General features: G+C 52.3%; 1 protein-coding gene across 6 annotated transcripts in view; it reads right to left on the bottom strand.

Moving 5' to 3' along the window:
- ZBTB7C (zinc finger and BTB domain containing 7C) overlaps nucleotides 1-14,563 on the bottom strand; it is a 334,719-nt gene that overhangs the window by 232,235 nt on the left and 87,921 nt on the right. Inside the window, exon 1 of one of the 6 annotated variants that reach the window (XM_035719461.2) lies at nucleotides 10,415-10,640. The exons of the other annotated variants lie outside the window; for them this stretch is intronic. The gene's annotated coding sequence lies outside the window, so the exon portion shown is untranslated. Of the gene's footprint in view, nucleotides 1-10,414; nucleotides 10,641-14,563 lie in introns of those variants that run through there. 6 annotated transcript variants of the gene reach the window in all.

The following is a 14,563-nucleotide window of genomic DNA, read 5'->3' as shown; positions in this document are numbered from 1 at the left end:
TTTCTAACAGGCTCCCGCTAATGCTGGTGCTGCTGTGCCGAGAACCGCACCTCAGGCAGCTGAGCCCGCAGCACGCTGGTGCCCAAGCAGGGGTCCTAACCTTGCTGCACATGAGGGTCCCCTGGGGAACTTCTAACACATACAGATGCCTCAACCCCACCCAGTCCCATTGGTCAAACCCCCTGGGGTGGGACTTAAGCATCGGTTTGTTTTAAAAGCTCCCTTAGGGACCCTCACGTGCAGCCAGAGCTGAGAACACCAGGCTGGACGTTTCAGGTGCGTCCATCATCTCTGCCTGGCAAATGGCTTGGGAAGGCCGTCTGCCCCCTGAAACAGAATTTCACCGGCAGAGGAGCCACCAGGCTCTGGAACAGGAAGGCAGATGTTTCTGTCCCACGTAGGAGCCATCTGGCGTCAGAGCTGGGCAGCTAATCCAAGCTCATTTTCCAGCCAAGGCTCCTGAGGTCCTGGGCCCACCCGGGGTGGTGAGCGGCAGGGCCGGGAGCATCCAGGGCCCTTTCCATACCCCCTGCAGAGGCTAAGCAGGCAAGCTCGCCCACAGAATGATGCGGGGCTGGACGGAGCAGGTGCATCAGGAGGAGCTGTGCGGGGGTGAGCCACATCCGGAAAGGAGATGGCGGAGAACGTAGGAGGGCAGGCTACCTCCAGTTCCCTCCAAACCCCGGTATTATGCAGTGGCTTTCCTGCTCGCACACTGGACAGGCCTGGTGGGCCGCTGAGAAGCAGCAGACAGGCAGACCTGGGCCAGGAGGAGCACAGCAAGGGAACGAGGGAGGCCCCGCCAGGGCCGGGATAGGTCAGGAGCCCACAGGGCAGCTTTGCTGCAAGGCCTGGGCCTACCTGGGCTGAGGACTACTTCAGAGAGGGCATGGGCAGGGCATAGCCTGGACCAGGCTTTTAGGAAGTTTCCAGAAAATCAAAAAACATCTATACTTGACTGTCCACCGCACGTGCTCTCATAGGACCCAGGTGTGTTCTTTACCTGTCACAAGTAAGGAACGCCACTGTCGGTCTGTGGGGCCCAAAGGGCCGACGAGAAAGGTAGAGGGACAGGAGATCGAGTCAGAAAAGGACTCAAAGGACAGGACAGCTGGCCCCTGGCCTCAGGAGGGCTGTCTGTACAGGGAGCGACCACAATGGAGGATCACGGTAAGTGGCGGTGGAGGCCGGGGCAGGCAATGGGTGCAAGGTATGGCTCGAGCTCACAAAGACCTCCCTAGGGTGATGGTTCCCTGAGGGTGGAATCTGCCTTGCAGCACAGTGAGCCCCATGCTGGAGCTGCCTAAGCAGAGACCCAGGGACCAGTGACCCGGCATACCGGGGACCACAGGCAAAGCGATGGAGCAGTGGGAGATGGGGTGAGGAGCCTCAGCTGTTTCCTTCCAGACCAAACAGCGGGAGCACCCTGAGGTCTGACCCCACGGGGATAAGCACTGGATTCGCCAGAAAACCAGCTCCATCCTGTCCAGAGAAGATAGGTTCCTCGAGTCATCCCTCAACCTGTGGGGGGAACCAATGCCCAGCGCCAGCTTTCTGAGGATTCTGTGTTGGTACATTTGTCACTCCTTCCACCGCTGATTGCTGGCTTTTGCAGAGCTCCCCTCCCTCCTCCATGAGTTGAGGATGCCCCTTTGGCTCTGCCTTGCGATCGTCCAGCTGGCTCATGGTCTCCATCCCAAATGCCCCATCACTGCGCACACGGGCAGGGTGGGGAGGAAGGAGACTGAGGGCTCAGGACAGAGCAAGGCCAGCAGGAATTTTGAACGGCAGAGCAGAGAGCCCTGTTCTCGGATGTTCCCCTGGCCATCTCCAGTAACACAATCCCAGGATCCAAACAGAGACTTCCCACTCGCCCTTCTTCTTTATATATATAGTCTTTCTTTTTCCTTCCTCACACCCTCAAGGCCTCATCTCTCACCCAAATGACCTATCAAGATAGTTCTTAATGAAAGCAGCTCGTTCCCTGGGAGGGCCCTAATGCCAACAGGTAAAATAGTAATTTTTCTCTTTGCCACATGTTCGATAACGGACAGCCGGCCAAGTCCAGCCAGATTGATGTCCACTCTGTGTCTGGTGAGCGAGCAGATTGGTTGCATGTTGGTGCTTGAGCCAGAAGTGGAACCTCTCAGGGGGGACCTCACAGCATCCCTCCACAGAGGCCTTTGCCAGAACAACCACACTCCAGAGCTGACTTCCAGGCCCACTGGCAGCTAAGACAAGTCCCAGGAAAGCTCTGGACCCAGCAAGTGTCTGTGAACCATTTACTGGAAGTCCTGTTCTTCTGACCTGACATGCTGCTGCATCCCCCGGCCTGTGGGTCAGCAGGGTCTGTCCCAGCTCTGTAGCCGCACTGCACACAATCCAAGCACGGTGGGTGGTTTGAAAGTGTCTAGTCCTGCGAGTTTTCACTGGGCTAAGAGCGGTACCAGAGCGGGGAGAGCAGATGCAGCGCCGTCATGCTGGAGGCTCAAGGTGTGTGGGACAGGCTGCCACAGCGTCCAGCTGCCCTCTCCCTCGCCCATCTATCACTGGGGGTGCCCTGACGTGCAAGTGGCACCCACTTGCAACCACCGTGGAGAATGTATCTTTGAATTTCTTGACTTCTGTGTACTTGAATGCCCCATGATACAGCGTTTCCATCTTACCTCTTGACCTGTTCTCTCATTAGACTGGAGGAGGGCAGGAAGATAGGCCAGGCCTAACGGTCTGCTTCTAAGTGATCCAAAGAGCCAACACCGGGAGCGACTCCATTGTCACCAAAGACTCTCCGCCCCGCCTTTGACGAGATCTCAGAGGTTCCGACGCTTCTTTTATTTTATTTTAAAGATTTTATTTATTTATTTATTCATAGAGACAGAGAGACAGAGAGAGAGAGAGAGAGAGAGAGAGAGGCAGAGGCACAGGCAGAGGGAGAAGCGGGCTCCATGCAGGGAGCCTGAGGTGGGACTTGATCCCAAGTCTCCAGGATCATGCCCCGGGCTGCAGGCGGCGCTAAACCGCTGCACCACTGAGGCTGCCCCTGATGCTTCTTTTAATCCCAAGGACCTACAAGGCAGGGGCTGCAGGAAGTAAAGAGCAAAGAGACAAAACGCCATGACGTGGTATGACAGCAGGGGACCCAGGAACATTCCCTGCCTCCCCAAAATACCTTGCCAACCTATGAGCAGGTTCTCAACACTCCACAAGTCCATCCCTGTCGCATGAGGGGTCGACCCTGATCAAATACGAAGTGCCCCAGGAGGGCTGACGTTCTGAGTTTCTCTTGGCTGTGAGAACAGCAGTTGAGGTGAAAGATCTCCGCCGGGCTGGGAAGAAGGTTGGAAACCAGAGCCCAGGGTGCCTGGGAGGGGGGCGAGATGCAGCCACAGCTCCAGGCACAGACAAGGCCTCCATTCCAGGCTTGGCTCCACTTCCACTTTGCTCCATCAACTGGGGTCAACTCAGAATCCCTTTTGCAAAGTGACACCAAAAATAGACATGACTCGCCCCTTGCAACGTGGAGGGTGGCTTTCCTGGCCACCTTGTTAGGGAAACGCTCTGGGATAGAGTAACAGACTCTATGCTGGGGAGTGGGCTCAGCCTCAGCCTGCAATCCTTCCAAGAGTCTGGACGTGGGAATGATGACCACCCCTATTTTGCAGAAGAGGGTCTTGGGGCCACCCACCTAGGATCCCACAACCAGCGGGGGAGTAGCAGAGCCAGGCATGAACCTAGGCAGCCCGGATCCGGAGCCCACACCTTGATCCTCACAGTCTCGGTGTGCAGGGCCTGCAAGCCCAGGGCATAACTCAGGCAGCCTGCCCGTGATGATCTACAGCACACGAGGGCTTCAGTGTGTCCCCGGTCCCAAAACAGCAGTGGCCTTGCATCCTTATTCTTCCGAGAACAGAGGAACTATCTAGATCCGTTTTAAGACCGCCCTGGGAAAGTGGTTCCCTGCCTCAGCGTCAGGCAGCACCTGTTGTTAAAACGATAGTCTTGCTAGATTTGATTTCTGGCACCAGGACTTCATTTTAATCCTGTTTAAGACAAAGCTAGTTTTCCTTCTCACGCTCTACAGGCCTGACACCGCGGGGAGGGGAGAGGCGCCCAGAGTCTTTGTTACCTTTAATTAGGTGTGCTCTCATTGATTGATTGATTGATTTTTCTTCCCCGAGTTGCAAGAGAAGACAGTGCCCCTGCTCCCCAGGTGTGCAGGGCCTGCCACTGGAATTATAACGAGCACTAAGAAGGCCCAGCACGCCATCCCAGGTCTGCCAGGCCTCCACCAGCTCCCCGTCAAACCTCAAATTGATTCTGAAATTGCTTTGAGGACGTAAAGTGGCGAACAATTTGAAACCCATGTAATTATCTGAGTGGCTGTTGCTGGGTGACCTGGCCACTGCTGCCCGAGACCACGTGGAGAGGCCAGAGCTCCAGGTCCCCAACGAAACAGTTAAAGCTGCTGAGGATCGGTGACTCAGGCAGGACTCACCTGCCCTGGAATGTTCCCAGCTCCAAGGCCTGCAGTGTGGCTGCTCCACAGGCGAATTAAAAGGCTGACCTGGGGGGATCCCTGGGTGGCTCAGCGGTTTAGTGCCTGCCTTTGGCCAGGGCGTGATTCTGGAGTCCGGGACCGAGTACCCGCATTGAGTCCCGCATTCGGCTCCCTGCATGGAGCCTGCTTCTCCCTCTGTCTGTGTCTCTACCTCTCTCTCTCAGGAATAAATTAAAAAAAAAATTAAAAAAATAAAATAAAAGGCTAACCTTGGCAATTCTGCCCAGACCGTGGCTTGAAGGAGACTATGGAACTAACTGAGAATCTGTAGGGCACCTGCCACGTGTCCAGCACCATGAGAGCCACAGTGTGCGCATGAGGAGGCGGGACCCTCACGGGTGCTACGTGACCCTCCTGGAGACGATACTGACACGGAGAAAATGTCAAATGGAAACGCACCATTCTTGGTACAACAGGACGCGTAACACCCAAATTGAGTGGGAACGCTCCAAGCTGACAGCTGCAGGGAAGCCCGCGTGCCAGTCGAGGCTACATGCTTCCCCCCTAAGGGTGGGGTACAGACAGACACACTGAGCTCTGAGAGCCCAAGTCGCTGGCCCAGACTCCCCGCGGCCCCGCTGCTGGCATGCACATGAATGAGGAATCCACAGGAAACAGTAAGAAAGCCATTATGCTGTGTCGCCTCAGCTCACCTGCTTTTGAAAAAGAAACTCCCAGAAACACATTCTGGAAGGAAGAAATCCAGCTCCTGAACTCTGGGTATCACCATGGTTACAACCCCAAGGTTTTTATCCCTTAAAATTTCTGTGAACAAACAATAGTTCCAAACAGAAATTCAGACTTCAGTACTATCCTCATGCTGGCAGCATCTCAAGATCAAGAAATTTTATTCTATTTTAGCAAGACAATTTTTATTTTTATTTTTTTTAAAAGATTTTATTCACAAGAAACACAAAGAGAGAGGGAGGCAGAGACACAGGCAGCGGGAGAAGCAGGCTCCCTGCGAGGAACTCGATGCGGGACTAGATCCCAGGACCCCGGGGTCACACCCTGAGCTGAGGGCAGATGCTCAACCATTGAGCCACCTGGGGGCCCCAGCAAGACAATTTTTAAAAAACAATGAGTGCCCTCCGTTGCACAGACACTTTCTTGAACGAGCATGCAGAGGGATGACCCCTGCCGGAGGACCCCCTCCTTATCCTGTCCTGGGTATTCCCAGACTCCCCAGATCTCCTCCCTGACCCCCCACACCAGCCCTTCCTGTACCCCTAGTTAGCACAGTGGCTGGGAAATAAATATTTGCTGAATTAATGAAGGATCCAGCCCCCAGGTGCCTGGAAGTTCTCTGGCTGCAAAAACTCAGATGCGCTGGTCTTACCACATATCAAACCTCCTCCCCTTTCCCCGAATCAGTGGCTATCCTGCCCCGGCTGGACGACCATCCCCAGGCCCCAAAAGGAGCCTGCCCCCCTCCCCACCTCCCTAGAATAAGGCCACGTTGGATGCAGCACTGATTCCCTAGGTGGTGTTCGCTGCAGAGGAAAACAGAAGAGCAGGTTCTTTGCAGCCCAGCATTAAAAACCAACAAGAATTCGTCCCAGAGGAAAACTAGGTGGGGTCCTTTGGGCAGATATGCACACTGCATCGGAATTCCTTTGAGGCACACGGTATAAAGCCGTGAGCCAGCCTTCCACAGAGCAGGCCTGGCAAGAGAGGGTTTGCCAACTATCTGCCACTTCTGACCACCTTCCCTCCACCCTCCTGAGGAATCTCATGCCTGGCACAAGAAACAAACAAGGGGCTTTCCTGTTCCTATAATTGGTCCAAATCCCATTAATGACATGGTAAGCTTCCCACAATAGGCCTTCCCACAATAGGCCTGCCACCTGCCTTCACACAAGCTCGACTTGGGGCAGGTTGGGGGCCTCCCAGGCCTCAGTTTCCACCCTGTGGAAGGAGAGGTTGATGCATGCCAAGCATCCTTCAGGCTCTGCTTTCTACAACTCTGAGCCTGAAAAGCCAGTGTCCTCCTCACATGCCCAAAGGCACAAGACAACTAATTACTGCTCACACTGTCACCATAAAATGTCAAAACATTATCTACAAAGATGGTGGGGTTGGAGCCACACAGCTTTTTTTCCCCCGTGCTGAGAAGGACCTGCCCAGGCCAGGTTCTGGTGAGGGCCAGTAACCAAACTCAGGCCGGATCCCTTTCAAGCAGAATTGCTTATTGTTGTGGCATTTATTGCCACGTGAGCCTTCTAAGCGGTTCCCAAGGCCACCTGGAATCGTGCGACACCTTTACACTCTGTTACCCTCCTCTGTAAGCACGGGCATCCCTTATTTTAGGGAGCCGTGTATACACGACATTTCTGATACTTTTTTGTTATGGAGCAGGAAGTCGTCCGATTGATCTTTTTAAAAAGGAATTATCTTCACCACCCTGTACCCACCTACCCCTCTTCTACGCTGGAGCTTTTGCAGACCGGTTTTGGAAAAAGCAAGAGGTACCCATGAGGTATCAACGATGTACCCACGTCACCAGGCAAGGCCAAACACACACACACACACACACACACACACACACACACACACACAGTTACTATGTTCAAAAAGCACTGGTTCTGACCAGCTTGCCTCCTTCCCCACTCCCTGCCCCCAGGACCCGCACCCCCAAGAGAAGGCAGGGAGGCCTGGAGTCAGGCCGGCCTCTTAGACCTATACATCCCCAGCTATCATTCCCCGAAGGGGTTCTAGCGGCATTTAGGGCAGCATGAGTTTCTGTGGTGGCTACGCCCAGCCCTCAGCTATCAAATGCCAACATCTCCCCTCAGCGACACCACCAGCCATTCTGACAACCGATACCCTGTCCTTTCCCCATCTCCCTCCCCACCTCCCCACCACATGTTTCCAAACACCTTCTGGGGCCAGTCCACTGCATGCCCAGCCTGCCCAGAGCCCTCCTGCCTCAGTTTCTTGCTGGGCATTCCAGTTGTCCTACCAGCCTGGGTGCTGCCCTGACCCAGGGCCATTAGGCTGGGCCCTCTCAGCCAGAGTTCCCAGACCGCTCTCGGTGACAAAGGATGGGACACTCTTCTTAACTACTGAACCATCCTAGACCAATCCTTTTGTGAAATAAAACAAAACTGAATTGATAGAAAAATAATCATGTGCTTGGCTGTTACAGCGATGTCAAACTTCAATGCAAGTTTCTGAATGCTTGATCTTCATTTCTGTACTGTTTCCATCGCCGACTGGTGACAGTTAGTGGTCCTCAGTGGTAAGTGGCCCTCGAAGGTTGTGGTCTCTACATCGGCATCACTGGGGAACATGGTGGAAATGATAAGTCCTAGGTCCGTCCATCCCAGACCCTGGGAATCTGTACCTCCAGGCTGGGGCCCAATCTGTTTTAACCAAGCCAGTCTGAGAACCAAGACTTTCAGAGTCAAACTGGCCTGGGACCCCAGGAGTCGTACTAGGTCAGGGCTGCCTGAGGACTCCAGAACTTTCTAGGCCAAGTCTTCAGTCATGTTCCTTACCCCACCTGCCATGGCATCAGAAAAGCCCTCTGAGGCTTGGAGGCCCATGGAGATGAGGGAGGGGGAAAGAGCGTGAAAATTAAGATCGCTGGAGCCCCTCACTGCCGAGAAAATACTCTTTAATTAGGGCCAGACTCCTGGAGATAACCGGGGGAGACTTCCTGAGACCACTGGTCTCCATTAGCATTTTCCCAAGGGCTACATCCAGGTTATGAAATAGGAGGGCTGTGCCTTATTTGCATCCAATTTGCATATGCCTACTTGGACTGTACTCCCCTCTCCAACAATTTTCTACAGAATTACGATCTTTTCTTAGAAAACCACTGCTGCCCTAAGGGTTGTCACTTATCATTTTCTCTGCTTTCTCCTCCTCCCCTGTCCCCTCCCCTCTGACAAATCCTCAACCCTAAGCAAAAGTATAAAAAAGGCAGAGAAGTGGGGATAGTGGCTGTGTCTCATAGAACATGGCAGGAGTGGCTGTTTCTGGTGGGTCTATGTGCCCTGAACATCTCACTCATGAAGGAATTACCAGGCTTGGCGAATTACACAGTCCTGTGAAACAAAAATTTGTGAAGGGCAGGGGACTCATGGCTCACATTGCCAGCATCTTGTCTCCAGTGTCGCCGTAAGAGAAAGTACATCTTATTACCAAAAATATTAGAATATAAATGTACAAAATGAAGGACAATCCCTTCAAAGGAGATACATTCCACCTTAGGAAAAACTCACTCCATTATGTTTATTTTTCTCATGTCTTCTGAGACCAAGATGCGAATCCTAGCTTCACGACTACGTGCCATCCGGGCAACATCGGGCAACATCAGGCTTCGGTGTCCCCCCTCTGAGACGGGACAGAGGGAGCGATCTTGCAGGGACCTGGGAGGAGCCACAGATGCAGAGCGCCTGGCACAGAGCAGACACTCAAACCCCGGTTGCTATTTCCCTGATAATGGGAACTGTTCTTTTTAAAATCACAACGGTTGCTGCTGCTACTATCACAGAGTTGTCATCATCGTTGTCGTCCTAGGAGCTTTTGTTTCTTGCCACTCCTCCTGAGCAAGTGAAAACCATTCCTCCCACTTCCTGTTTCCCAGAGGACTCATGAAGGCCTGGATTTTAAAACCAGAAATGTAAGAAGTGGATTCAAGTTGAAAAAAAGAGCGATGTTCAAGACTTGTAAAGAAAGGCTACTGTTGGAACACACAGCCTTTCTTTCTTCCCTATTGCTTACAAAAGTGAGTGTGAGAAAGACTTTTTTCTATTTTTTTTTCTCCTCCAAAGGATGGCAGGCAGCCTTATGTCAGAATGCCCAGGAAAGGCACTGTCACCCCAGCCCACAGGCCCGGGTAGGCACACTGTGTTCCTGACTTTTTCTTCAGGACACGTTTTTCGGCACATCTGCCTCAAAGTGCCTGGCTTCCTCCTCCCCTGCGCTCCCCCCGCAGCCCGGGTCTCCAGGCCCTGGTGAGTCTGAAATGGGAGCACATCCCAACTGGCAACGCAAGGCAGTAGCAACTGCGTTCTTTTGCCAGGTGACCTAATAAACACGCCTGTCCCCTGCGTCCTGGGTCTTCCTAGGAGACACATCAGCAGGCTCCCGGTTGCCTGGTTCCAAACGTCAACACAAAGTTACCGCCCCTCTGCGTAACGATTTAGTGCACAACTTTTCAGCCAATTTGGGCACTAAATTATGTCATGTGCGGGCTTTAACGACCATTCCCAAAATTCATTCCGTCAACAGTAGGAACGTGGGGATTTCTGACACCTGCAAGTCCTTACCTTGTGGGGCCTCTGACTGCCCTCAGCACCCACCCCACCCCCGCCGCCTGGTGAAAAGTCCAGGATGAAGCATCTCTTGTGTGTTGCCACAGCACTGTGTGCTTCCTCAGTGTAGCCCGTCCTGGGAGAGCGCGGGTGCCTCTTTCTCACCCCACGGCCTCCCCTCACGCACCACCAAACCGCCCAGTGCCCTGCACACAGCCGGTACACGGGAAATATCTACCGAGTGAATGAATCAAAAAATGAACGAATGAAATTGAGCCATTCTGGGCCTGAAAGACACCCAGGGACTCTAACAGCAGTTCTCCGTCAAACGCGGTTTTGCCTCCCAGGGAACATTTGGCAATTCCTGGAGACGTTTTTGGTCGTCACCAACTCAGGAGTTGGGAGGACGCTGTTGGCATCTATAAGACGGAAGCCAGAGAGGCTGCTCGACATGATACAATGCTTAGGACGATCCCTGCGCAACAGATGAGAAAATTGGGGTTCAGCGAGGTAAAGTAAGAACACACAACCATTCAATAGCTGGGATGAGATTCAAACTAAGACATGTCTGACATCAAATCTACGGTCTTACCTTGTGCCCCACAGGGAAAGCCAGAGAGCAGTAGGATCCCAAGGCATGCTCGGCTGATGGTGGTCATGCCATAAAATTTTGCCTTTACTCTGATTTTTCCCTCATTGATGAGATAAAGACAAGTAGAGAAAGCAGCCACTTCGGACTAAATGTTTCTTCCCAACAAGACTGTTTGGATTTTTCCAAATTTCCCCAGTGAGTCACTCTCTCATGTTAGGGTGAGAATCCGTACTTGTGCTGGGGCTCTCCCACCTGCTAGAGCATCTCCCATCTGCTTGTCCAGTCCCTATCCATCTCTCAAGGACAGCATGAGGGTCTCCTCCTCTGTGGCACCAGGTCTGACCCCCTTAGAAAGGAGCCACCACCTGACCTCCATCAGAGGCCATCAAAGCTGCTCTCAGGCCATACCCAGCTCACGTGTCTGGATCAGCCACATCCAGGAGTCCCTTGTCCTCTCCTGGGTCTTACTACCAGCTGGCTGCCTCCCTGCCTGCCCCTCTGGCTCCCCATTCCCAGCTCAGGGGATCTCCTTGAGGTGGTCCAAGTAGCAGACACACTCATTCATCCCACCCCACCCAGCACTGGTCCTGCCCTGAGAGGTGTGTCCAGCGCCCCTCCTGGCCTTGCCTGGTCGCCCCATTCCACCACAATTCACCATGTCCCCCACTGTGTCACGACTGTATCCTACTCCTCCCGTAAGCATCCAAGTGATGACTTTTATACCACGGTTTAACACCCACATGGCTCTTTATATATACAGGGCCATGTGTGCCAGCCTGGCTTCTGGAGGCAGAGTGTCTGGGTTCAGATCCTGGCTCTGTTGCTTTCTAGCTACAAAATCTTGGGCAGGCTACTTAAATTCTCTGTGCCTCATGTGAACAGCAAAGAGATGTCAGCACCTCCCTCACAGCAATGTTGCGAGGATTAAACAAATAAAGAGCTTAGCTAAGCACCTGGCACATAGGAAGTGCTCCACAAGAGTCGGCTCTGGTCATGTCACGTGCCTGGTCCCTGGGAGTTCATCTGCCCCTAGGCTTCAGGGACAGTATCTCAACAATTGTTGGTTCAGCTCTGTGTCCGCCATGATGCTAGTGTTGGATTAGATGGTGGGGGCAGTGGTGAGCAGACAAAGTCTCCCATGATGCCATCGGGTGCTTCAATAAGTGGCCTCTTTGAACAGACACTGATATTTCATGTAGTTTCTTTGCTCAGTTCCTACTAGCATTCTATCTGACAATCTCAGGGCTATTTATGGCCCAAGAAGCTCTTGCATACATGGTTCATCTGTTAACACCACTCCGTCCCTTTATAAGCATGGGCCTCAGGCTCAGAGAGGTTTAGTGGCTTGGCGAGAGTCACACAATATGTGAATTTAAAAATAGGCTTTCTGCTTCCCAGGCCAGTCGTGGCTGACATGCCTCACTCCAGGGGACCCCATTCACAAACCCTCCTAGAGTCGTGGAATAGATCCACTGTATACCTAGCAAGGCCAGAGGCCAGGTAGAGAAGAGAGACTACCAAAAAGGAGCCGAGGGCAGTGGTTCTCAGGCCTGCCCGGGAATTAGAATCACCTGGGGAGAGGATGTGGCAAAATTGGAGGCCATGTGCACCATTGGTGGGATTGTAAATTAGTGCAGCCATGATGAAGACCAGGATGGAGATTCCTCAAAATATTTAATCACAAAAAATTAAAAACAGAACTACCATATGATCTGGCAATCTCATTTCTGAGTATATACCCAAAGAACTGAAAGCAAGGTCTCAAAGAGATACTCGCACACCCATGTTCACAGCAGGATTATTCACAATAGCCAAGAGATGGAAGCCACCCAAACAACCATCAACAGATGAACGGATAAGCAAAATGTGGTGCATACATAAAATGAAGTATTATTCAACTTTAAGAAGGCAAGAAATCCTATCCCATGCTACAACCTGGATGAGCCTTGAGGAGATTATGCAAAGTGAAATAAGCCAGTTACAAAAAGACAAATACTGCATGATGAAATAGGAGGTATCTAACATAGTCGGGTGCATAGAAACAAAGTAAAACGGTAGTTCCAAGGGGCTGGAGAGAGGAGAGAATGGGGAGTTGTTTAACGGGTATAGGGTTTCAGATTTCCAAGAAGAAAACATTCAGGAGATCTGTTTCACAATAATGGGAATATACTTAACACTATGAACTGTATGCTTAAAACTAGCTAAGATGGTATATTTTGTGGTTTGTTTACCAAAATAAAAAAATCTTTTTTTATTTAAATAAAAGTCCCCTGTTTGGATCCCACCTCAAGCAAATTAACTCAGAATTGTGGCATGAGCCACAGCCAACAATGTTTTCAAACCTCCTTCTCCCATCCCCACCCCTTTCCAGTGGATGAGGTCTGCCTGTAATCACCACCCTGTCTCCTTGCTGTTCAAAGTCTGGTCCTTGGACCAGCAGCAGTAGCCTGGAAGCTTGTTAGAAATGCAAAGTGTCCACTGTGCCCCAGACCTACTGCACCATGCATGACCTGCATCTTGTTACAATCTCCAGGGCGTTGGTAAGTGGAATGGGTCCTGCAGAGGACAGGAGTCACGGAAGACAAATGGGCACCCCTCTTTTATTTAGCCTAGCCCCATGTAGGGCGATCTCTCTGTGGGTGGAGCAGCTTAATGCCCAGTTAGACTTGAATTTCAGATAAATGACAAATGATTTTTTTTCTTTTAGTGTAAGTAGGTCCTCTGCAATATTTGGGACACATACACTCAAGTTTTTGTCATTGCTTATCTGAAATTCAAATTTAACCAGGCATCCTTTGTTATATCTGGCAAGCCTACCTGGAGAGCCCAGTGAAGGGGGAGAGAGGAGACAAGTGTGTGGGGTCCCCACAAATAATGGCCAAGAACTGCAGGAACTAGTTCATGGAGTGACAGGCAGTGGCAGATATGGGCAGCCCTGAGTCCCCATCAGGAGCAAGACCTAGCCCTTCCAACAAGCCTCTGGGAAGCCTCCTGCTGAGATTTCTTGCAGATCAGAGGGAAGAACCTACAGGGGTTCCCTCTCCTCCAAGCCAGCTCACCCCTCCGGAGATCCCTGCCAACTGGGAGAAGGTTCAAAACTGCAGGCTACCTCAAGTACTAGCCCCGACCCTGGCTTTCATTTTTTAACATTCTTCTGGGACTTCACAAGCATGCAGGCAAGCGTTTTTTGCAGCCAGCCGAAGAGTCCTGAGCAGGGCTGTTAATGGGTATGGTTTCCCTCTGCTGCCCCTCCTCGCCTGGGGTCTGCACAGCCACTTGGGGTGAAAACAGCCCTCTGTGGAGGGCACGGTGACCGCAGGCATGGCAGCCCTCTCCTGTCCTCTTTCCAGGCTGTCAGAGCCTGCCGTGTCATCTGCCTGGGGAATGCCTTCAAGAGTGCCAATTAAGGCCGGGACAAATGTGCGTGATTGCAGAAGCCAGTTGAGTTGAGACACTGGGAGCAAAGCGACTTCTGCATAAAGCAGGTACCTGGAGAGCTGACCTTGAGAAAAGCACCAGCCACTTGTCAACAGTTGGAAATCTGCTGGAGATAAATTGGCACACCAAGACTGAACTAGGCTCACAGGACTCGGGGACTTTTGAAAATTCAAAGCTCTTACAGGACACAGGAAAATGACCGCAGCGTTTGTGTAATCTGGTGAGGAAGGCAAACCTGCAATATCACGTGCTTGGATTTGCAAGAACATGAAGGTTATCCTCACGAGGGCTCTGGACGTCCGAGGTCATCCTGTTTTCTGTTTTTCTCCTCCTCCCCGTCCTCCCACCCCCGCCCTGTCCGCGTGCGAAGAGCAGTGGTTTGGTACTCAGGATCCTCCCCCCTCCCCCGCCTTGGTCACTAATGTGCCTTATGACCCCTAAGAAGACACCCGCTGCTTTGGGACTCGGTGTCCTCAGTGTAGGCAAATGGGAAGTAAGGAGGCAGATGGGAGCCTGTGTTGAGCCCCACGCTCTCAGTAGGAACAGCAGTTTCTAACGGGCACAGGTGAATCACCCTCTCCAGAGGGGCTGCAGAGTTCAACCCCCGCCCCACCCCATCCAACTGCCCCGAACTGCCCCTACCTCTCCAGGCTGGGGGAACTCAGTCCAGCTCCAACAGGTGGGCTCAGTCAGCTCTGTGGGCCTCCCCTG

The sequence above is a fragment of the Canis lupus genome, chromosome 7 (assembly GCF_003254725.2).
Source record: "Canis lupus dingo isolate Sandy chromosome 7, ASM325472v2, whole genome shotgun sequence".
Taxonomy (NCBI): Eukaryota; Metazoa; Chordata; class Mammalia; order Carnivora; family Canidae; genus Canis; species Canis lupus.
Note: the sequence above shows the minus strand (reverse complement) of the source record. Positions and strands in the feature narration are given on the sequence as shown.